This window comes from Dermacentor albipictus, chromosome 2, assembly GCF_038994185.2.
Source record: "Dermacentor albipictus isolate Rhodes 1998 colony chromosome 2, USDA_Dalb.pri_finalv2, whole genome shotgun sequence".
Lineage (NCBI taxonomy): Eukaryota > Metazoa > Arthropoda > Arachnida > Ixodida > Ixodidae > Dermacentor > Dermacentor albipictus.
The window spans coordinates 157888072-157913207 of NC_091822.1; the positions used below are offsets into that span (position 1 = coordinate 157888072).

Genomic DNA, 25136 nt, shown 5'->3' on the forward strand with positions numbered 1-25136 from the left:
TACAAGAACAGAGGCAATCGACGCGCTTGCGCGCTCCAATCGGTCGGCTTCACCGCGAACCCTCACGACAGAACGCGACAACGAGGGAAGGGAACATAAGTAAGCTACCGCGACGGCCGCTGGATTTTAAAAAAGTTAAAGAAGGAAAGAAAGAAAGAAAGAAAGAAAGAAAGAAAGAAAGAAAGAAAGAAAGAAAGAAAGAAAGAAAGAGAAGGCGCGGCCTGCCGAGTGAACCAAACACGCTGACAGCCGCCGCCGCGCCACCAGTCGGGGACTGTTGTTTGGGATCGGCGTGGAAAATGGCCGTCTGCTACAGCGACCACAAAGTTACAGTAACTGGCGTGAAATAATGTAGAACACCGCAATATTTACGTATCTCTGCATTGTCGCTGTGTATCTCTGCATTATCTCTGCGTATCTCTGTGTTACGTTATACTATCCATACAGCTTCGCTGGTCATCCTCCTTCACAGAGTGTAACGGCTGCCGATTTTTCTAATTTTTTTATTTCAGTTTTTTTTTTACCCAGTGGCCGTGCTACCGCACTAGTCTGGGCCACAGCTAGTGCTCCACGACCGAGTGCGGCGCACAAGAGAGCAACGGACGGGGACCGAACCGCACGAACCAGCGCTAGCTCTAAGTTACTGAATTCTTGACACGTGCGCATAGCCTCAAATTAAATAAATAAGTAAAATAAGAGCGAGAACTAAATTTATAGTTGGCAGCTAAGCCACAATAAAGATGGAGAGGAAAGCACTTGGTCAACCATGCGCATTATCCGGGTGTGAAGCACCATAATAACTGGTGAAAGAAAAGAACAAGAAAAAAAATGCGATTATGATGATAATGATGATGATGATGATGATGATGATACCACCCAGAGGACGACGTACCTGCCTGTAGGGCGGAAGATGGCATTGCGACGTAAATCCCGTCGACCCACTCGTTCGACAAGAGCGCAGCGAAAGGCGCGGATGTTCGGCCCATATGGCGTCCGTGACGTCACGCGAGAGCTATCTATACGAGAAAATGCGGCGGTGACGACGATAAAAAAAAAAAAAAAACAGGCCTCGATAGCGGCGTTGGTTGAACGAAACGACTTGGCCGCGCGACATGTTATGTGTAGCGCGGATAAGCTGAGGGACACAGGACGAGGTCGCCGGGAAATGTAGGGCCGCCGAACGACCATAAAAACAGGAGCCCTTATATTTTAGCAGCTCCGCAGCTGCGCTCAGATGGGGAAAGAATGCAGAAACTGGTGGGAATGGGTGCCGCCGTTCTTTCGGAACGTTTCCATTGAGTGCGCTGTGGCTCTGTTTGCACTAGGGAGCTTTCAACTCACTCACTCACTCACTCACTCACTCACTCACTCACTCACTCACTCACTCACTCACTCACTCACTCACTCACTCACTCACTCACTCACGCACACACTCACTCACTCACTCACGCACACACACACTCACGCACACACACACACACACACGCACAACACACACACACGCACAACACACACAAACACGTGCAGAGTTCAATCCATTGGCAGCATTGCCGAAGGTACGACCAGTACATAGGCAGTATCCTTGCGCAGCGGTGTATAGTTCCAGGACTGTCTGTAGCTTAGCTCTTGCTTTGTACATGAGACGTTACAGCGATACGGAACACGTCAAGACCTTTGCGCGTGCACGCCATATACCGCGAATTCAACGGCCACTGAGCAGACAGCGTGGTGCGGATGAACACCCCTCCAGGTGCATCTGGTCATCTTAGCTAATGGATAAGAACTGCTGCAGCTACCACAGTGCTGCAAACGATTTATATATACATATATTAGCTCCAAGGCCCATGTTGAAGTGAAGTGAAGCTTTAATCATGTTTAACGTTTCTCCACCAGAAAGGTCGCACCTTTATTCTCGTGTCATACATCGCTCACAAGCTATGCCAAAATGCAAGCTCCAAATCAGGTGTACGCACAGACAGGTACAAGTACGTATGAAGCCACGTCAAAGGATTGTGGACCTCTTGTGTCACAGGGGCACATGCCCATTGGGAAGTATTGGCCGAGATCGGGCCCACACCCGGTGCACTAAATCACAGAAACTAACGTAAATCAAACAATCCATTCGATATAATCCGGTATTCCAGTAACAGGTCGGCGTGCTTTAGATATACCTGTGAGGCGACATTATTTGTTCAGGTTTCACGCAATAACTTTTTTTGTTGTTACGCAGAACACAAGTGCGCTTACTTGCACTACATTGATGGTCAGCATACAAGTGCTATATAAGCCCTTTCGCTGGTATAGGATTCAACGCACCGACAACCATTATATGTGTACGTATATATATATATATATCCGGCGAGATACTGCTCGACTTGCTCTGCCCATATGCGCGCTTTCCCTGACAGACTCCGTGCAGTGTTGCGCAGCGAAATGTATCAGTTGCATCAGCCAGCGATGCGGGAGAACAAGGATCAACCTTTGCGAGGCGCCGACTGAAGGGAAGCTTCACGGAAGGATTAGTGGTTCATAATAGGCGAGTCACCCTCCCTTCTCTCAAACAAACGTCTGCTGCACAAGGTTCAGTTTCTTCTATTGACTTCTTCGCGAATTCCAAGCTTCGAAAACTTTTGCGCTCGGGCTGCGGACGTTTCTCCGACAGTTGGCACCGCAAAGCGGGCTTCTTCTCTTCGCCGGTAAACCGTGCTAGGGAGACGAGCTAAACATCGCCGGCAGCACCGAAGGATCGGCTGCTCCTTTTCGTTTCTTGTTTTCTTTTGTAAATTCGTAGCCTCCAACCCGCTCCGCACCAAGAAAGCGCCCTTAGCGCAAGCAAGGCGTTCGTGATATGACACGGCTTCCAATACCACGTGCGGCCGCATCTGGAATGGGGCTGCTCGAACCTGGCAAGTAAAGCTCGTTGGGTGTGACTGCTGGCACCACGAAGTTTCCTACGGGAATCCTTCAACAAGCATGGGCATGACGTGCAGTACGTCTTTAACCTTTGTTCTCGTGGCTTCAGACCTCGTTGCTGACCGATATCTCACGCCTTGTCTTCCTAAATTTTCGAACAACGTTACGTTTTTGTATTTTTTTTTCGCATGAAGGCCACAAGGTTTCACATAATTATCGCGTATCGTCGCACTTCTAACGTAATGTTTTGTTGAAAAGGATGAATTCGCGTGGTCGCAGAGCCATTTAAGGCTAAAAGGACAAAGCTTAGGCAAATCCTTGTACCATACATCATTTACTTGATGTCAGGCCTACCGTTCCTGCAACTCCCCTAAACGCAAGCGTTACAGTTCATTTTAGCGTTTTGCTGCTGTTGTTGTTGTTGGAAACTCCATGCTTGGCACTACAGACTGTGTGTCGAATCGGACGCCGGATACTGTAAATCGTGTGTCTACTGCTCCTAAGAGTACCACTTTGCCGTGAAACAGCCCTGAGGTGCGGCTTAATACCGTGCAACGCACCGGACGCAACGACTCAGGCACCAGCTCACAGAGGCCCGGATGTAAGAATACTGGTCGAGCGACTGCCGTCTCGCTGTTTGGCACCTTATTGGCCAGTTTGATTAGCTGTTCTTTTGATCGCTTACATGATTGATCGAGTTGTCGATCCGGTGGTTCAACGTTCCACATTTATGAACTAAGAACGGGATAAAGACGCAGACCGGACTAGCACGGGCGGTGTCACCAACTAGCCACATCCTCCGACATCTTGACAAATCAGTGAACTCGGTCCCGTCTTTTTACCTTCGTCTTTTTATTTTGTCTTTATTATTATTATTTATTTTTCTTGGTCCACATACTTCGCTGTCGACAGGATCAAACTCTCAATCCCGTGCTCATTGCTCATAGCCACAACAGTGGGGGTGATCGCGGTTTGAGGTTCGCGATTAGTTGATACGACAGCTCTCGTGGTTTCGTAATACCGCACGACGGAGAGTGCGCATTGAACCAAGCCTATCACTGTCCCAGCTGCTCGAACTTGTCTGGGCATGCCGGCGGCACCCCTTGCGTGTTGTCTTTCGGCGACGGCTTTCTTTCTTTTTTTTTTTCGCCTATCGTTTTGCAGTCTGCAGACAAGCCCCCGCAGCACGCTTTGATCGTCTCTCGCCGCTTATATATAGGAGCGTTCACACAGAGGTTTTATATTACGCTGGAACGACCACAGATCTCACCGCGTCTATCCATCACCTTCGGCGATGCATATTTTTTTTCGTGACGTAACACACATGCGGCGCGATGCATCCATTCACAGAAGCCACGCTTGCAGCGCTAACGTCTGTGCGAGTCGACGCCTGGCTGCCAGCGTTGTTTAGGGCGCTGAACGAGCGAGCATATGAGTAGCTGGGCAACGACTTCGGAAAGAGAAACCCACGCGGCAGGCAAATTCGCACTCCCCTTTCTCGTCTCGCCTGACTACGCTCGCGCCGTACGGCCTTGGCTCGTTAATCCTTCTCTCCCACGTCCCAAGTGAGGACGCCCTCCTACGGCGCTGTAATCGCGAAGCAAGACTAAATCCTTGGGGAGACAAGAGACCGCGAACGCTCGTTTAACGCACACTGCCAACCTAGCTAGGACTCTCCCTCCGCCGCACGCAAGCTTCGTCGCGCGCGGCCTCCAGCACGGCGTCGTGTTTCCAAAACGACGTTGCCGTCTGTCTGCACGTCACAATGCGTGTAGACGGTAACTGTGTACAAACACTGTTTGCGCATCGCATATGCGTCTGCTTGAGAAAACGTGGCGTCTCTTCCGTGTCTGCGCCTCTTTGTACCTCACTCGTGCGTGCATGTTCATCTGCGGGCGGCTTTCTGTCTGAGTGCGAACATGGCTTCCCGAGAACCGGCCCGTGAGTGCGTGGCTCGGTGTCTGTCTGTCTGCCTGTCTGTCTGTCTGTCTGTGTCTGTCTGTCTGTCTGTCTGTCTGTCTGTCTGTCTGTCTGTCTGTCTGTCTGTCTGTCTGTCTGTCTGTCTGTCTGTCTGTCTGTCTGTCTGTCTGTCTGTCTGTCTGCGTGTCTGTCTGTCTGCGTGTCTGTCTGTCTGTGTCTGTCTTCTGTCTGCCTTCTGTCTGCCTTCTGTCTGCGTGTCTGTCTGTCTGTGTGTCTGTCTGCCTTCTGTCTGTCTGTCTGTGTCTGTCTGCCTTCTCTCTGTCTGCCTTCTCTCTGTCTGTCTGTCTGTCTGTCTGTCTGTCTGTCTGTCTGTCTGTCTGTCTGTCTGTCTGTCTGTCTGTCTGTCTGTCTGTCTGTCTGTCTGTCTGTCTGTCTGTCTGTCTGTCTGTCTGTCTGTCTGTCTGTCTGTGTCTGTCTGTCTGTCTGTGTCTGTCTGTCTGTCCGTCTTCTGTCTGTGTCTGTCTATCTGTCTGTCTGTGTCTGTCTGTGTCTGTCTGTGTCTGTCTGTCTGTCTGTCTGTGTCTGTCTGTCTGTGTCTGTCTGTGTCTGTCTGTCTGTGTCTGTCTGTGTCTGTCTGTCCGTCTTCTGTCTGTGTCTGTCTGTCCGTCTTCTGTCTATGTCTGTCTGTGTCTGTCTGTCTGTCTGTCTATGTCTGTCTGTCTGTCTGTCTGTCTGTCTGTCTGTCTGTCTGTCTGTCTGTCTGTCTGTCTGTCTGTCTGTCTGTCTGTCTGTCTGTCTGTCTGTCTGTCTGTCTGTCTGTCTGTCTGTCTGTCTGTCTGTCTGTCTGTCTGTCTGTCTGTCTGTCTGTCTGTCTGTCTGTCTGTCTGTCTGACTGTGTCTGACTGTATCTGTCTGTCTGACTGTGTCTGACTGTATCTGTCTGTCTGTCTGTCTGTCTGTCTGTCTGTCTGTCTGTCTGTCTGTCTGTCTGTCTGTGTCTGTCTGTCTGTCTGTCTGTCTGTCTGTCTGTCTGTCTGTCTGTCTGTCTGTGTCTGACTGTATCTGTCTGTCTGTGTCTGTCTGTCTGTCTGTCTGTCAGCGTGGGTGAGTGCTCGCATGTGCGTATCCGTGGCACTGAGTGCGCATGCGTGTCCAAAGTATGCGAGCCCAACACGTCCCAATCAGCTCAGCCTTGCGACGCAAGGGCGCAATGCCCCCGGCGGCATTGTAAAAGGTCGGCTGTTTATTAATTCGGTCAATCTAGGCGGCTAGAGCACTCGCTGATTACTTCCGGCTGAAACGCGCGAGGAGCGGCTTCGTCTCCCTTTTGGTTCGGTTAATTTACCGGCCGTCTTAGTTAAGGAAACGTACTTCAAACCTCGGAAGGCTTGGTCGGCGTCACTTCTTGGAAGGCGAGCTCGTCGGGGGACTGTAAGATGAAGCGGCTTTTTGCAGCAGAATCAGTCACCGCTCTTGCTCCATCACTATCGAGGATATAGTTTCGTTTTTGCGTGATGTGGGTCATTTTGGCCCGGTACCTGGGCCAGTGATCGTGCATTGAAAATTGGCAGCACCGAAGATCGACTCAGAAAAGAGGCTTCTCTTTTTCTCTAACAAGAACTTTCCTACCGGAAATAAAACAAAATTAAAACACTTACGGTTATAAAAAACGTAAATAAAAATTTTATATGTGCACGAACAACACCGTGTTCCTGGCTGAGAACATATGGCTGGCTGAGAACACAGGCAGCACGCATTCATCCAAACGCCCAATAATACATCTACCAGTTTAACCAGCATGCGTTCATAGCAACAGAGAAACACGATGGTGTACACCCCGGACGTAGCGCCATCACAAACAGAAGTAATTTCTTGCGGCGAGTTACGGTCGTTGCGTACTAAATTCCAATGTCCTTCAATAAATCACACATATCGGAAAGACTGCGTAGATAAATTAATGTCTACATTTGAAAGATCCTGCGGTATCCGAATATGAACAGGAAATGGTGATAAGCAAGCGTCATGCTATCTTCTTGACTGAGTTGCTTTTGACCTCTTTCGCACATTACGCCACGCGTAACTCAAGGCCGCGCCTTTTTTTTTTATCTCGCTGTTCATCCGTACCCTGTTTACCTTGTTTCCAATTTTAACGTTTTTTAGCTCACTTTTATTTCTTCCGTCGCCGCCTCACGTGGTGTAATGTGCCGAGGCCGTCGGCGTAGCTAACATATCGAAATGGCCATTCAACTTTCTCACTCTTTCTCATAAAGGCGTTATGTATTTCTTTTCTTTTTTTTCAAGCTTTCCCACAAGACAGTGAGGGCAATTTTGTTCATCTTGAGGACGACTGGCCAGAGTTATCACCTTTGACTTGATGAACTTGGTGGTACTGTCTGCGCCGCGTTACCCACCACTCCAATTTCTTCCTCTCTTCTTGTCACATTCCTCGTTTCCCCATCTTCAAACCTATCGTAAGCCGACAAAATAATTTTTTTGGTTATTACTCAAAGTACCAGTTAAAGCACGGCAAATTTCGGCCGCATGTGGAGGCCATCCTTGTCCAATGCAACGATGCCCCACCGCGCGTCGCAAAGTCGGACTTGGATTTGCTCCGCTTCCTGCGCTGCAGAAATCCCTGCCTTCTCTCTTTCTTTATTCCGTTTGTCTCTCTCCCCCTCTTCTCGAACGTCCTTCTTGAAATCCACTGGTGCTATTTCGGACTCGAAAATTCCGTCATCGTGTGCAGGCATTTTTGAGCCAACCAGACGTAGTGACTTAAGCCGCTACGAGAGGCAATCCTGAGAGGACAAGACGACAAATTTTGCAGGGCCATACACAGGACGCACTCTGCGGTTCCACGGAATTCGAGACAGCGCGCCCCTCGTAACCTAACGCTTACGTCGTTTATTCGAGTTTACTCGGAGGAGTTGGAGCGCAGGCGTTTCCTCAAAGAAGGCCGGCGCGTACACTTCGGAGGAACCGTTGAGGGATTTTACTGCCTAAATCGTGCCGTGGCGTTGCCCAAGTTCTAAATATGGTTACAAAATGTAGCACGGATAACGACGTTGTACAGTGTAATCGAAAAAAAAACGTACTCGTTCTATGTTATTAGAACGACTTCGATAGAAATGCGTAAAGAGAGGAGATCGAAAACTAGTAAGCTGTACATCCCGTACAAGTGCTTTATCGAAGTACAATCAGTCAAATAAAAAAAAAATCTTTAATATACATGGCATTTGCGAAAAATGCGAATTCCCGCGAATCCAGGACACGCAACCCCCAATTCAAAGGTTCAATCTGAAGAAGTCATTGAGCCGTAAACGGCCATTCATTAAATTGGAATGCACGTAATGCTTCACCAGAGCAGAAATTTTCCCTTTGCGTGGAAACCATGTCCCGTAATGTCTTGCCGAAGCGCTTTAATATAGAACGCTGACAAATTATATATATATATATATATATATATATATATATATATATATATATATATATATATATATATATATATATATATATATATAGTTAACATTTCAACTTTTGTGCACCGTAGCGAAAACAACGTCACCCTGAAGACGGTCCCTGAGGTAAACTAGACCAGTGGAAAGTGGCGAACGGCTATGCCAACTGCGGAAGGTGCGATAAGAAGGGAGGCATTTTATGAGATAATGAAATCACCATCAGGACAGCCATACCTGACAGCCTGAAGAAAAAAAAAAGAGATAACAATGACTTGAATTTAATGAACTTCGCTCGCAATTTAAGCTTTTTTACGGAGTCGTGCATACTTGGCAAAAAAAAGAATAGTAATAAATTGTGGGCTTGATGAAATCAGACTGTACAGTGGATTACGAGGGACGCCGTAATTGGACAGCTACGGTGTAATTGCGACTTCACCTGAGGCTCTCTAAACGTGCACCCTAAAACGCCGAACACCATATAACCTACTTTTGTTTTTCATCTCGCTTCTTACCCAACTGTGGACGTGGCCGCGGCCGAGTGTATATCGAACCGGCGACCTCGTCGTGCTCAGCTGCTCACCACCACACGCGTCCCCTGAGCCGCCGTAGTGTACAGACAACGCGGCGCGTTTACCTCGTGCTTAGTGCGCCTTCCAATCGAAGTTGCGCAGACGCCTTGAATCCGCCCGCGCTGCAGGCTCGAACGAAGACTTCACTCCCGAGCTGCAGGTCGATGCGAAGGAGACGAGCACCCACAGGTGTGCACGGTGGTTTCAGGCAGTGGTGTGTGTCCCCACACGGGCATGGTTCTAAGCGGATCTCGAGGCAGGAGACTCCCTCCCTCCCTCCCTCCCTCCCTCCCTCCCTCCCTCCCTCCCTCCCTCCCTCTTTCTGTAGCACTAGAGTTACTGTATATGCTACCATATATATACAGTAACTCTATGTAGCACCTACACACAGTGCGCGGCGGCAGCTGCAGGAGCTCTTTTTCTGTTCTTTACGAGACGGAAATTAGTGAAGCGAAGGCCAAATGGCATAGCTAGCTCTTTTTATATGTCTATATCTCCGGTTTGAACGAAACCATAACAAGCAAAAAAAATCGCAGCAGTATAGACTGCGTAGTTATCCACTGAACCGTTGCCAAACTACTCTCCCAACATAGGCCCGACAGCTTTGCTCTTGAACGCGCGTCCAACCAACGGTACACGTGGAACAGGGAGAACAGTGTTTTGCGCGCGGTGTTGGGCGGAAGCAGGCGCCGTGCCGAGAAAAAGAGAAAAGAAAACCAGATGTGGTGTGTGTGTGTGTGTATGGATGGACCGAAAATAGCTGATCGCTACGTATGCACTCGTGGATGTGCCAGGCAATGGGCAACATCGCATGGATTCCCGTGGGGCTGCGGCTGTTGTGCCTGCAGCCGGATTTTCTTTTTTTTTTTTCGCCGCCCGAACAGGCAAAAAGGAAACTGCTGCAGCGGTCATGAGATTGAGAACGTCTGCCACGCTCTTCTCGAGTGCCCGAAATACGCCGTATATGAACAAGAACGTTGATGAAAATAAACTAGCAACATTGGACACGCTTCCCTATACAATGCAAAAATTACTTGGACCATGGTCAGAAAGTCGCCTGCGACAAAAGTCGCTCGCATTCTTAAACAGCATAAAAAAAGGGGGACTCCAGACGACACGCGGTCTTGCGAAAGCGGATGAACGACTTCTACGCCGCCTTCAGACCAATACTTTCCTTAGTCAGGCGGTTGCCCTGCACTTCATGCCGGAAATCTCTTGCACGTGCCCGACTTGTCAGGTCCTCGCCGACGCCATTCACGTCGTGGTTTCATGCTCCGCTACTCCACTCTCTTTCTCATCCTCTTTCCCCATCCCTACTACAATGTGTCTATGCTCCTTTCATTCCTTATCTCTACTTTGTTACCAATTTACCTCCCCCTCCCCTGTCTCCCCAGCGTGGGGTAGCAAACCGGATATTTTTCTCTGGTTAACCTCCCTGCCTTTCCCCTTTCTCTCCCTCTCTGCTACAGAGAGGCTTAGAACGAGTGCCTGCACTGTTGCTCTACCATGGAAGCTCAATGCTCCTTGGTAGCGCGCGCCCATGCAGCGGCCATCTCCAATGGCGTCCTGGATTAGGGGCTGCCACTCAGGCGCACAGCCAGCTACTCTCTTGTTAACTTCTTGAATAAAATGTTTTCTAGCATTCCCATACGTGGCCGATACCGAAGGTAGTGAAATGTCATGTTGACCCCCGGCGGAGGTGAAGCAGGCGTTAAGCACTCCCCATACGCGGGTCGATCCCGAAGATAGTGTAATGCCGGGCCGACCCGCGGAGGAGATGCAATTCGCCATTAAGGAGCCCACATACACAGCGTAGCTAGTCATCCTTCTTCACAGAATGGAAGGGCACTTACTTTTTTTCTATCTTTCTCTCTTATCTGTCACTTTATTTCAACAGCGGACGCATGTTTTTTTTTTTTTTTTCAGAAACACTCATGAGCTTTCACAGTTCAATGCTCGACGAAAGCTCGAAAGGAGTTATAGAACATACTTTCAGTGGAGCGAAGCTTAAAGTAAGAGAAAGACAGACGCGACCTCGAGTGTCTCCCCCCCCCACCCTCTCCCTCGCCGCCCAAGTATCTTATTTAGCGTCGAAAAACTCAATGAATCTTGAACTTTCTTAAACGTGAGTTCGACCCGAATGTAGTTACCGTCGTGAACTGGCCTACATCGCTAGCCTTATCATATACGTACAGTCGACCAAAAAAGTTTACGGACCACGAGATCTCAGAAAGTTCTAAATATACGAGTAGCCTTTAAAAGCAGCCAGTAAAACCGGGCATCCGAATGTTGTTCGCACATACCACTAAAATCTGGAAATGGGAACACCAGGCTGCGTTTTGAGGCTGAGGCGATATTGAGCTTTTTGTCAAATGTCATGGTCCGTAAACTTTTTTGGTCGACTGTACATTTCGAGTTCACTTGATCCTGGTTGATTGAAAGCGAGGAATGAACCTTCTCGGGCGTATCTTGACTGCACTGAGTCCTTGCTCACGAAAGTTAAACGCGGCAAAAGAAATGAAAAAGTGAAGAAAAGCTGGAACCATCGACAAACAGTGGCTGCCCTCCCTTCTCCCCACGCTGAGTACGAAGCCCGTCTCTATAGCCTCGACTGCCTTCTTATTGCAGTCTGAGTCTGCCACCCTATATCGAGTACAGTTTGCGAGAACCACACGGCAGCGTAGAGAAAAAGTGAGCGCGACCATATGCGAGTCAATAGCACAGGCTTGCTTAATATACCTCGGTAATCGCGCTGGATCTCTTTCGCGAAATGAATTTCCTAGGGAGTGTTGGCAAACCGTATGTGACTAACCCTAACGCGAAGCCATTAGGCGTTCAGAAAGATTGTAATTTACGAAGAATAACAGCAAAAAATAAAACGAGCTTTTCCCGAAATGAGACTTTGACTGTGTGAACTTCTTTGCGTTCTTTGTGATACCACCTTATCACTCGTGCCGTTTCTATGTTTGAGCCAGAATGCAATTTGAAGTTTTGCATTCACTCTGGGGAGGTGGTATAGTCGAGCTAGCCATTTAGCATTTTGTCGTTTTGGTTCCATACAGCGAGACAAACGTATTGGTAATTATTAACGTTATTAGCGTTCTAAATGTCATTGTGTGTTTATTGTTAAAGTTGTACCTGCTGCAGTTGTATTTGCTGCAGTTACCCTTATATTGTTCCAGTCGTCATTATGGTCTCTTCTATGACCACAGTTGCTGTTGTCGTGTCGCTGCCGGTGCAGACATCGTGTTCTTTTTCGTCTTCGTCGTCGTCAGGTGCACAATCGTGCACTTGGCGATAGACTAGTACGACATGACATACCATCTTCCAGAACTATTAGGAAGAGTACCATTCGCTTAATGGGGCATTTTTCGTATTCTCTCATTCGGTGGGATCGACCCCGCAATCTTTTCGTGACACGGAGGCAGAATTCCACAGGCGCTTAGTCGAGTCACTGCACCGAGTAAAATAGGAAAGCCGTGGGATAGGTGCATGGCTGTGGTGATTGACTACGAGGCCGAAGAATGCGTCGAAGTCTCAAATTGGCCGAAGCAGACGTTAGTAAGGTGCCGTTGCCACAGTGCGGTTGTCAGTGACGATTGCATGGACAGTGCAGGCAAGGCAATTCACTACCGTACGACGCAGTCAGCATGTCCTCGACGTACACCTGTCTAGTACACCTTCGCATCAGATTTATATTATTATGGTGTTTTACGAGCCAAACCACGATCTGATTATGAGGAACGTCGTAGTGGGGGACTACAAAAAATCTAGACTACCTGGGACTCTTTAACGTGCACCTACATATAAGTACATGGGTGTTTTCGTATTTCACCCCCATAGAGATGCGGCCGCCGCGACCGAGATTCGATCCCGCGACCTCGTGCTTAGCAGCCCAACACCGCAGCCACTAAGCAACCACGGCAGGTCACGTGAGCTTTCTTCGAACGTAGAGGCACGACGTATCATCGACGTAATACGTGTGCAATACAGGAATAACAAAGAGGAGAGGCGACGATGTGCCTCACAGCCGGTCCCTCTCCCTCGCGCGACCACAGGCGCACACACATATACATGAATACGCCTCATATGTCATTGCAAACACACGAATACACAAACACACGCATTGCAGTAATACGCTGACGAACCTTGCCGCTACTATACGTTACAGCCATTAATAACAGCTGCGCTGCTATCTCTGTTGATTACGAAGAACGATATTTAGAGGAAACCGGAGTGTCACTGCAGAGCCTTCCATGTCCCTAGCGATGTTTTCTCTCTCTTTCTCTTTATGAGGAACCCGTACTGAGCTAGTCAGAGTGTCAGGCTGCGTGAATCACTTCGTTGATATATTACAGGCGTAGAAAAAGAAAACGTACATAGGTGCTGGCTAAATAGCATGAGATTGATATATAGGTTGTACTTTTGATTCATGGACACCACAGAAGTCAGGAGCGTTATTTTTTCCAAAGCCACGTGTGGGCTATGCTGGGCATGCATGACACCCGCCTCTCTTTTGAAAGCTCAAAGCAAGTCCAACTTTGAAAATAATGAAATAAAAAAACGAGGAAAATCTTGGAATATTCTGTGCTCAGTTATGACAATATCAGTGCATTAAAGCTAGATATACTTCTAGCGATTTATTAAATGAGAAGATTTTCAGGAGAAAACTAATAAAAATACAGTAAAACCAAGACATCCAATGCGTGATAACGCGTGATGCCAGAGAGATGTGGATGGGAACAAAGTTTACATTTTCTTTTTTAATCGACCAGGAAATAAATAAATGAAACATTGCACAACTTCATTTCTCAATTTCTCCGGTTGGAGCGCACACAGGGTAACTGGACAGTAGTCAAGATTACAAATCATTTCATTCATCTATTTGTTGGCGTAGAACAGACATGAATGGGATAACCGAGGTACCTTCTGCGTCCATCCATCCACAGTGACCCATCTATGACAAAAGTAGAAAAACGGGCGACAGACTGGCTCCAGCAGTGCTAGTAACTCCGAGGTGTTAAATGCAAGACGCTTTAGTGAGGACTCAGGCTTCAGCGGATATTCAGAGAAATACGTAAAAAAAAACAACCACCGACGATTACGATACTTCCTTATGCGAAATTTGAGCGCAGCTGTATTCGTGTTTTCATTTCGCGATGTATTAATTGGCTGGCGCGGACAATCTGTTTCGTGCGGCAAGTTGCAAACGGAGCGATGTGTGGCGCGACTGCCTCGCTAACTGTCGCTAAAAAAAAAAACAAAAAAACTATGGGATTTTAAGTGGCAAAAGCACTTTCTGATTATCAGGCACGCCGTAGTGGGAGACTCCGGAAATTTCGACCACCTGTGGTTCTTTAACGTGCACCTAAATCTAAGTACACGGGTGTTTTCGCATTTCGCCCCCATCGGAATGCGGCTGCCGTGGCCGGGATTCCATCCCGCGACCTCCGTGCTCAGCAGCCCAACACCATAGCCACTGAGCAACCGCGGCGGGTGCTAACTGTCGCTGACTGCGTCGCTAGCTGTAACGAGTCAAATCACACATATGAAAGTCACAGAGCGCGTCTGTAAGTCCTTACTGGCGTAAGCACTTATGTCCCAAATCACTGGGAAATAATTTGTCGGTATATCGGCCCGTGTATGTCCTGCGCAGTCCCTGTTGCTACTTGCGAGATGTGGTATAACGCCGGTAATGACACAGTACGTGGTTCATGTTATTCCGAACCGATTTTGCGAAGCCTATACAAACGTCTCCGTCAACCAACGCCGCGGAGCAGCTGTTTCATAAAGAAACAAAATTAGCATGAAGCTGGCTACAAGATAAGCGATTACACGACCAAAAAGAAAGGGAGTGGTTACAAAGCTATTTCAAACGCCATTTATTAGAAGACATACCGTTAATGCACGTTCAGCCAAAACACTCGTATCACGGGCTTTTAAGGAAGCCGCAGAAAGCATCACGTAGTGACGTGGGCTAGTTGGGCGAAGCGAGATAAAAAATTTCGGACGTGTTTCTCTTAACGGGCTGGATGAATTCAAGCGAGTTTCCTGGCAACCCTTCCACGTCCGTTAACATGCCTAACTTTTGGCTGGTGAACGTTAGCGCAAATAATTCAGAACTAGTAAAAGTAATTCCTGATGCGAGTAACTGTTCTTGTCTGCTTTCTGGTCCTCGACTTTCGTTCGTTGTCATTTCTTACTTTTGCTATTCTTAGGGTAGCAAGTAATGAGTACTGTTCGCACTGGTTCGTTAAGGCTGTTGTCTGAAGCACATTGGCTGTCATGTGTGCCTCCGAGATGCGTGATCACACGATATTTTGCGTCCCATAGGAAGTTTTCACCGGTTCGCGTTACCTTGTTTGAAGCCTCTTCTGTGCCATATGTCTAATTATGGACAACAAAATTAGAAAGACGGGAAAAAAATGGAAATTTGTGCGTAGAAATGTCTGAGGTGACAGAGGGCGGAGTGTCGACAGCGAAACACATTCAGGGGCTCCGAAATCCGTTCACCTTCCCACATCTAGCAACGGAGGACACCCGCGTCGCTTGACATTAGACGCGCGTATGGCAGCAGACGCTTCCAACCTCAATTAAAGTCGCGCGATCCGGTCGGGGCCCGTTTATGGAACGGCGCGATAAAACAATGGCGTCCCTCCAGCAGCTACCCGTCGACGGCCGTCCGGAGGTATCATTACTACCTCAGTCACCCCCCCCCCCCTTTCCACCGTGTAATGTCAGCATTCTCGCCTTTGTCTTTTTCATAAAATATACTACCTCAATCCTTTCCTGAAAGAAAATCTCTTCACCAGACCCAGTTACATCTCATCTCGCATCGATCATCAACACAAAGTTGAAGTGCCAACTTGCCGCACTAATTTATACCATTCTTCATTCTTACCAAGAACCGCCACTGCATGGAACCGCCTTCCCGCCTCCTTAGTCACAATTTGTGATAGCACCAATTTCAAGCTTGCTGTTCAAAGTGCCTTATAGTTCCTTCATTATTTTTTTATTTTTTCTCGTTCTGCAAATAATGTACTCTACCACTCCTTTCTGTTGTGCCTGCCGGCCTTGACAGTATGTACAATAAATAAATAAATAAAATACTGATTCACGCCATCGCGAGGGCATTGCTTTTCGAGTGATCGCACGAACTTTCCTTGTTCTTTTTTCTTTCCGTTTCAAACAGATGAATGAATGAATGAATGAATGAATGAATGAATGAATGAATGAATGAATGAATGAATGAATGTGGTGCTTTGTGAGGCAAGGGCCAAGTGTGGCCGATGAGCGCCAGGCCGGTGCTAATGCGCTCGCAATGGAGCTATGAATAACGAAGGGCAGATGTTAAGGTGGCTGTATAGGGGCCTAAAAACAGTAGCTCTAAAGTGCATAAAACCTATACAAGATAAAATTATGCCAATGGTTAATGGGCTGCACAATGGACACGAAATACACATTGTAAGGTAATGATGAGATAGTGAAATATCTCACAGATAAACTTTTTGCAAGAAGCACTACTGCCTTAACAGAGCCCTTGGGTTGCAAGGGCCTGGAGGCATGTGCTTTACAACACTACCACCACAGCGGCATTCTAGAAAGAGGATGTGCTATGAATTTATGGGGCTAAAAACTCGCAAGTCTACATCGTTCAAGAAACCTATAACTGCTTTGGTGTCAAAGAACGCTTCTGCACCAAGAAACATTGCTGGATGGAGAGGGCTGTGCTGGCGATATACAAGAGGAAAATGTCTCTTTCTCTCAGGTTCGGCTTCCCGACACTCCAGGAGGACGTGGAGGACGGTCAGCCTCTCACCACATCTACCACACGTTGGAGGCTCATTTCCAGTCAGTAAAAAAATTCTGGGTGCCATAGGTGTGTCCTATCCTGAGTAGACAGGATAGGACATCAGTTCGTCGTGTTTTCTTTTTCGGGGGCCAGAAACCTACCTTTGACTTAATCAAGTTAAGCTTATTCTTAGTTTCCATGTGCCATAAGCGTTGCCAGTGGCTTCGCAGACTCTTCCGTAAGAGAGGCTTCAGATCTGTGACAGGGACAGCAGCCGTAGGAATAATAGCTTGCGAGGTGAGTGATGTAGCCATTTCGTCAGCTAGTACATTCCCCTCAATGCCCCTATGGCCAGGTACCCAGCATATCGCTACGGAACAATATGTGCGATCACGAAAAGACGAGCAGTGTGAAGACGACGACGACGACGATTAGAAGCTAGCGCGGGCTGTTGCCTCTTGGCCAAGCGCAGCGTATTTTCTTGTAAATATACTTGTACACAGCTTTTCGTCTGCGTCTTCCTACGTAACAATATAATGACATGTTGGTTAGATATATGCGCTCTACATAGAATGGAATCGAGCTCTGTAGGTACCGGGTGTTTGTGTTTACAGAGTGACTTCAATGCTTTTACGACGCTTAAGGAGTCTGTAAATATAACTGTTTTTTGAAGATTTGATTTTCTTATATGTTTCACAGCCGACAATAGTGCATGGGCCTCAGCCGTAAATATAGTTGTTTCAGGGTGCAGTACACCGTATTCTGAGAAAGATCGACCAGTGGCTGCGTAGGACACCCCGGCATGCGACTTAGAAGCGTCTGTGTAAAACTGTGTGCACGAGTACTTGTACTGTAGTTCTAAGAAATGCATTTTGATATGTCTCTGGCGCATGTTTCGTGATCTCTACAAAGGATGTGTCACACTCTATCAGCTGCCACTGCCATGGCGGTAACAGTTTCGCTAGAGCCATAAGACAATGTTCAAGCACCGGAACACGCATTTCCTCACTAAGGTTCCTTGCACGCAAAGAGAACGGTCTTCTCGTTGCAGGTCGGTTATTGAAGGATATGGCATCGGTCATATCATTTATGCATGAATAAGAGGGGTGTTCGCGATTTTAATTTACTTTCAGGAAACATGTAAAACTGCTATAAGATCTCTGAATATGGAGTGACCATACATTTGCTTCTGCATAAAGGCTTTGTACGGGGCTTGTCCTGAAGGCTCCAGTCGCGTGGCCGATTCCTAAATGATGGTCAGGATCCAACATCTTTAAAGCACTTGGTGTAGCGGACTGATATACTATAGCGCCGTAGTCAAGACGTGAGCCGACAAGACACCTATACAAGCTCAAAATACATTTCCTGTCGGTGCCCCATGTTGTGCTTGATGAAATTTCAATAAGTTCATTGTCTTGGGGCATTTAGCCTTCAAGTATTTAATATGCGGGATGAATGTCTGTGTCGAGTCCAATATGATGCCGAGAAACCTGTGCTCAAAACAGATGAAAACACAAACAGATGAAAGCGAATTTCATTTGCAAATGATCGCAGAGGTCACGTCCTCCCGTACGACGTGGGACATTTCACCGAAAGGGCGCCGCTCCACCGTGCACGCGAAATTAGCGGTCGCGTACACGCCGTCCCTCGCATCGGGCCCAATGTCGCGCCGGTGCTTCACACCGCACGGGTTACTTCCAAAACAGAATACTCGAATGCTAGTGGTCGTTGTCGCGAAAATAAAACTCGGGGAATGAAGTAGATAAGAGCGCAACGACTCCCTGAATGTTCTACCTCTGCTCTCTCTCTCTCTCTCTCTCTCTCTCTCTCTCTCTGTCCTCCCCCGCGACGCACGTGCACAGATGGTATAGCATGTACCAATGGCCGATTCCGTGACCTCAGAAAAATAAAATAAAAATGAGAAAGCTTAGCGCTGTTTTTCTTCCTTCTGCTTTTCTTTTCTTGTTTTGTTTTTTGTTTGTTCGTTAGTTTTGCTTGTTTTTGTGGTTGTTGTGTTTGTTTTCTTGGTACATTTCTCAAATCCATGCGCGTGGCGCTACAGGCGCCTTGACCCACGGCTTCTGCAGCGAAGCGTCGATGTAGATGGAGTTGGTCTTGCGCCCGGTGCTCCGCGAGTTTTGCCGGAATCACAAGCAAGGAAAGCGGAAGGACCATGTTATCCTTCACTCTTTCGTTTTGTTTCGTTTTTCATTTTACATGGGAACATTAGGAATGAATAAAAAAATCAAGAAAAAGAGCCAAATAAACGAAAAGAAGAAAGAACATGCGGTGCACCGGTGCAGCTGCGCGCCAGTGCTAAATCTCGACAGAAGGCTGCGAAAAAATTTGTGCACCAGCCATGCCTATTGCCATGCCCCGCAGCAACACAAAAACGCTAGGCCCCAGGACAACTGCAGCTGTTTTCACTGACATGATTGTGCAGTGAGATAGCAACCTCGCACGGAGGAAACGCTTGATGTAGTGGGGGAGGGGGGGGTGACACTCGCGCGAGTTGGAGGGAAGAAATATAGAAAAAAAATCCTGCTACAGCATTTTTCTTTATTTCCCTCGTCTGACGCCGACAAGCGTTGAGCTCTCGCAATCACACATCCGACTGCGCACGGACCTCATCAAAATTTCACCTCTTTCAAAAAACAAATGCCCTCCATTGCATTCAAGAGATACTTTGCATCAGTATTCCCAAGGGAGACGATCCTTCCAATATACCCACTGCTCCTCATCATGACTGGCAATTTATGGCCCCTATTAATGTAACCACTTAAGGTATCGCTCAATTAAAAATTAAATTAAATTATGGGGTTTCACGTGCCAAAACCGCTCTCTGATTACGAGGCACGCCGTAGTGGGGGACTCCGGAAACGTGGGCCACCTGGGGTTCCTTCACGTGCACCGAAATCTAAGTACACGGGTGTTTTCGCATTTCGCCCCCATCCAAATGCGGCCGCCGTGGCCGGGATTCGATACCGCGACTTCGTGCTTAGCAGCCCGACACCATAGCCACTAAGCAACCCCGACCGTAGCAACCCCGACATCGCAAGCCTGAACGTTTCTACAAGTGCCGGTGTCGGTCAACATTAACTCTAAAATAATAAAAAGGCGCAGCGGCCATCTCCAGTCAAGTTCTTTGCCTCATTTTCCAGCAATGACTGTCAGCTGGCTTGCTTCCTACAGACTGGAATATTGCCAAGATCATTCCCCTGTTTAAAAGCGGAAACAAAAATTCACCCGAAAACTACCGTCCAGCTTCACTAACATGCATTTGCTGTAAATTACTGGAACGCACGTTCGCTTCTCACGCTTACCGTCACCTCGAATATATTTCTTTCTTTTTTTTTCCTGAACAGCACGGTTGCCGGAAAGGACTTTTTTGTAACACTCAATCGCTAAAATTCACGACCGGCTTGCATTTCAACATAGACGCTAACATACGAACTGACGGCATCCTTTCTTAGATTTTGCTAAAGCTTTCGACCGCGTTGCACATTCCCGTTTGTTTTCGAAATTACATATACTTCCCTTCTCTCTTTTCCTCTTCTAACCTTCCCCGAGCGTAGGGTAACCAACCGGACTCTTGACTGGTTAACAACCCTGCCTTCCTTATATCCCCTCTCTCTCTCTATCTGCTCTTTGCCCAGATTATTTTACACTATCATGGATTCGTAACTTTATTTCTTTCCGGCAACAGTTTACAACAGTTAACAACTTTACTTCATCATTCTGTGACGTAACTTCACGCTTACCCCTTAGGCAGCGTCCATGGCCCTTTAATACTTGGAATACACATAAACGACATGCCCGCTAAAGTATATTCTCGCATATGGCTCTTTGCTGACGACTGCTTCATTTACAGCTCCGTTAGTTTCATGGGCGACCATTTTGCCCTCGAAAGTGACTTTAACCTTTTTTTCTAGCCGGTGTTATAAACGCCAAGTGACACTCCACTCGAATCAATGCAAGGTTGTCTCCTTCAGCCGCGAGTGTACCGATTCTAACTTCTCGTATATCACAGATAACACGGTAGTGTCTCAGGCATCATCCCACAAGTGTTTATGTATTCATATCACACGTAGCATTTCGTGGGCGACGCATATTGACGCGTGTGCTTGTGTATCGTTATCGGGAGGCCACGTTTCACCGCCTAACGAATGTAGTCGCAAAGCGCAGGACGCGCCTGCATGTACCGGAAGTTTCCGGAATGTTATCGACGGTTCCATCCGCCGTCTGTGACCGAACCTTGTGTAATCGGATTGCATGTATGCGCGACGCGAATAATGTAGAACTATGTGGAAGACACGCGGGTCCCAGGGATTACTCTGGAACATTCGACGGCTGATGTATAAAAGCCGACGCGCTTGACCCACTGATCAGATTTTGACGACAGCCCCCGACTGTGTTCGCCGCTGTCGCCGTTAAGTGTAGCCTGTTTTTTTGGGCACAGGTTCGCCCAAGAAAAGTTAGTTTCGCCTTTCACAGTATTACTACTGTGTTCTTTATAGGTCACTACCACGTGGCAGTATTAACGCCCTCTGTGCCAAAGCTTCCGGCAAACTAGGGCATCGGCGCCGGAACCTGCGGAATTCCCCTAACGATGTGAGAAAACTTGCCTATCTGACAACTGTGCGGCCGCTGCTAGAATATGCAGCCCCCACACATGGTCCCCATATCAAAACTACTTAATGAACCTGCTAGAATCCGCATAAGGTAGAGCCGCTCGCTTGAGTGCAAGTAACCACAGTCCCCCTTCGGGCTTAAGTAACACAGATCAAACCTCATATTTCTCTCGAACCACTATATATTAGTCGTTCTATCGCTCTTTAATGCTTGTTTCATGAATATTGCTACAGCACCACGCCATCTTCGTTACCTCTCGAAGTGCCCTCGCGAACTTCGCGCCGCTTACATAATCAGCAACATGCTCTGGTCATGCCCTTCGTTACAGGGACCCAATCGCATCACAGAAGAAGAATGGAGTTCTGCCATCCAGAGCTCAGAACTTTCACGTCAAACCTGGGCTGTCCAGAGAGCCCACGATGCGGCGGTTAGGCTCGGCCTACCAGTCCCCACGTGGAAGCGGCCCGCAGCTCTGCCCTAGGGCAAAGCTTCTCAGGACCTTGTAATTAAAGTTCCTTGTCTGTCTGTCCGTCTACATAATCAGCAAAAGCATCAACGGCAAACGCGGAAGAACACAAGCCTTCAATACGTCAGCCCTTCCACGTGCCATCGTTCTTTGAAATGACGTTCCCGATATTATTGCATCCATATGCAACCATCTACCATTCCATGATCAGTTACGCGAATATTTTCAAGTGAAATCGTGACGTCAATAATCATTGTATTGTATACAATATTGTGTTATTTGGCTATTGTTTTTTTTTCGTTCGTCTGTAGTAATTAGCCTTTCCATTGTGAACCCCTGCTTTCGTCTTTCTTTAGTTCTGTATGACATTTGTGCCGCATTTATATACTTCTTCAATGATAATATGGTGCACATTGCACTTATGTCTGTTGCAGCTTTTTAGTGCTAGCCCTGTGAAACACTTTCCCTTCCCTTTTTGCCCTGTATATTTTGCATTTCCTGATGATATTCTTGTTCTTTCCCCTTACTCAATGCCCTTTGGGCCCTGAAAGGGTTTGTAGTTAAAGAAATAAATAAAAATAAATGAATAAATAAATAAATAAATAAATTTACACATGCTATAGAATGTCTACAGCTGTTTTCTCTTGAAATGCTGTCCATGTGGACAGTCCTTGAACTTATGGCCCCCTTATGGTGCTGGTCGACTAATGTATACCGGCAGTAAGTAGACTTTGAATGCCGAAAACGAAAGCTGTAGACAAGAAGGCAGAGAGAGAGAGAGAGAGAGAGAGAGAGAGAGAGAGATGCACTTTAACGGATCTTGGAGAGGTCTGCCTGGCGGAACGCCTAGCGTGCTACCGTAGATGATTAATACTGAAAAACGACCTGACACGCACAGTTCGCGTCACAGATACAGAACGTAAACAAAACGCACAACAACAAAATTTGTAAACAAACAGTCGTAAGTGAGCGTCTTGTCCTGCCCACATCGCTTCTTTCCGCTCTCGTCCCACTCAACGATGCAACATCATGAACCAACTGACCCAATAGTCAACGCTTCTAAACTACAGTAACCAAGAAGAGTTGACTGTTGGGCTAGTTGGTCGTCCATATTTGAAGTAGTAGCTTAACGCAAATAAAACCACAGACACAAGGAAGACAGACAAGGACAAGCGCATTGTCTGTCTTCCTTGTGTCTGTGGTTTTATTTGCGCTAAGCTACTACTACAGTAACCAAGTGGCACCGGTGGCTCTAAGGAAGGCGAAAAGAGCCTTCGTTGCTCGAAGTGCGCAGGTAGCGTTAGTCCGCGGGCCAAGGAGGTGTCTCAGCTCAAGGGATGACAGTCTTTGATGAATGTACAGCGTGGACTCGAAGGTATACAGATTAAGTGGGATGTCCAGCATAACGTTGCACGCAGCGCACAATGGTGGCCTTATCTGTTTGATTTCAAACAGTAAGCATTTGGTATTTGCGACATTTAGCAGAATGCGGGGTCGACATGCTCGATCGCACCTGTTGGGTAAGGCCACCTGGCAGGCGAAACTCGCACGTAGGATCGTAAGTGCAAATAGACCCGCACTACTGCTCTTGCGAGTCGGAACTCTGGTTTAATTTTTTTTTTCATTTGACAACATGCTGATCGTTATTTGTCAACATTCTTTTTAATTCAAGGAATTTCGCTTTCCTTTCTTTTCTTTTTCCTCTTTTTTACAGCGAAGCTGCATATTTCTAGGGCATTTGCGTCATCCGCGAACTAGTAGAGAGTATAGCACGCCACACCGCACGCTCAATCGAGCTCAAGCCGTTACACTCAGGATGCTACAAACAGACACACACCACACGCAAAACAGACTACACCATTACATGCCTGAGCTCTACGACAAGTCTTATTGCCCCAGTTGCAATACATTCCTTAATGTCTATCATTTACTCTGGCCGTGCTCGCAAGCTCAGATAAACCCCTAACCGGACAAGCGCAAGTTTGGAGAAGCAATCCGGAGCGAAGAACTCGCTCCCCAACCCTGGGTCGTGCAGCAGGTCCACGACGCCGCCAGGAAACTCAACCTCCCGGTTCCGTCGTGGGAGACGCCCCCTCCATGAGAGCCCAAAGCTCTCGTGGCCTGCAGGACCTCGAATAAACTTGATTTCCTTCCTTCCTTCGTTGGCGTTCCTAGGCGCAACCGTGGGAACGCGCTTGTGCCACTGCTCACGCGTTCGTCGTCGTCGTCTCCTTCCACGGTTGTCTCCGTTGCCATCAGCATCCTCAACAGCCATCATCATCAGCAATGGCTCGAGCATCGTCGTATTCTTCCACAGCTGGCTCGTTTGTCGCTCATCGGTCCAGCGTAGAATTTCATTTCTCTTCTGTAATCGTAACGGGGACGCCGCGTTGAACTTTTTCTATTATTATTCACGGTAGTCTGAACCACTGCTTAAGCGGCGTATGAGCTATTCATTGTCTTGCGTGACGGAGGCATTTAAACACAGCGGTGATGCGAGAATGAGCATGCATACCTATTGTCACGATGATCAATCTTCAGGACAAAAATTGGCGGTGGCTTAGCTCGGATATGCCAGGATATACGTAGCGAAAGCTAAGGCAAAGCATGGTTAGCCTTGGTTAGTCTTGATTGCAAGTCCACGTTAGTCTGGTTATCTAGGTATGTTTCGGCGTTTACCCAGTCGTTCGGCGCGCTGTTCGTCTGTTTCCTGGGTGATTCGTTTCCTCTTCATCTCGTTTCGATGTTCATTCAAGGCCTCCTCCTGCTTATCAGAATTGACGTTGTCCATACTGCCGCCTCAACTGTGGTTGCGGCGCACGCGAGCTCTCCTTTCAAATCCTCCGACATGTTCGCAGCTGGCTAAGCGAGCGGAGGCGAGCGCAACGACGAGGAACGCAGTGTGACGTCATACCAAACGGCGGCGAGGGAAAGGCGCGGCGTTGCGCAGCGGTGGAACACCTGTGGCTCGGTGCTACTAGTGGCGCATGCGCAGTAGTGACTAGGCAGCGAGAGAGAGAGATTGAAAGAGAGAGAGCGAGAGAAATATCCGCGGCGAAGTGCGCGTTGTGACGCCATGTGCCTCCTCGGAGCACCACCACGGCAAAATCGCAAGTTCGCGGCCAGTAATGTTTTCGCTTTTATAAATACGTTCACACCTTCATTCGAAATTCTATGTCACCTCCGTGTCGTATCCTAAACAGCTTCGCTGGTGATCCCCCTTCACAGGGTGGAGTGGCTCATGATTTTTTTTTTCCTAAGAAGTCAAACAAATGATGTTTGCAGCATTGAATAATAGGCAAATCAGCTGCAACAATGTATCGGGCTCCTCAAGAAACTGAACATGAAAGGTCGCAACTGTGGCACAAAAGAAAAGGAGGAATACA

At 47.7% G+C, this 25136-nt stretch overlaps 1 protein-coding gene across 5 annotated transcripts in view; it reads right to left on the minus strand.

Moving 5' to 3' along the window:
- LOC139056179 (cationic amino acid transporter 4-like) overlaps positions 1 to 25136 on the minus strand; it is a 184298-nt gene that overhangs the window by 47899 nt on the left and 111263 nt on the right. Inside the window, exon 1 of one of the 5 annotated variants that reach the window (XM_070534175.1) lies at positions 8926 to 9049. The exons of the other annotated variants lie outside the window; for them this stretch is intronic. The gene's annotated coding sequence lies outside the window, so the exon portion shown is untranslated. Of the gene's footprint in view, positions 1 to 8925; positions 9050 to 25136 lie in introns of those variants that run through there. 5 annotated transcript variants of the gene reach the window in all.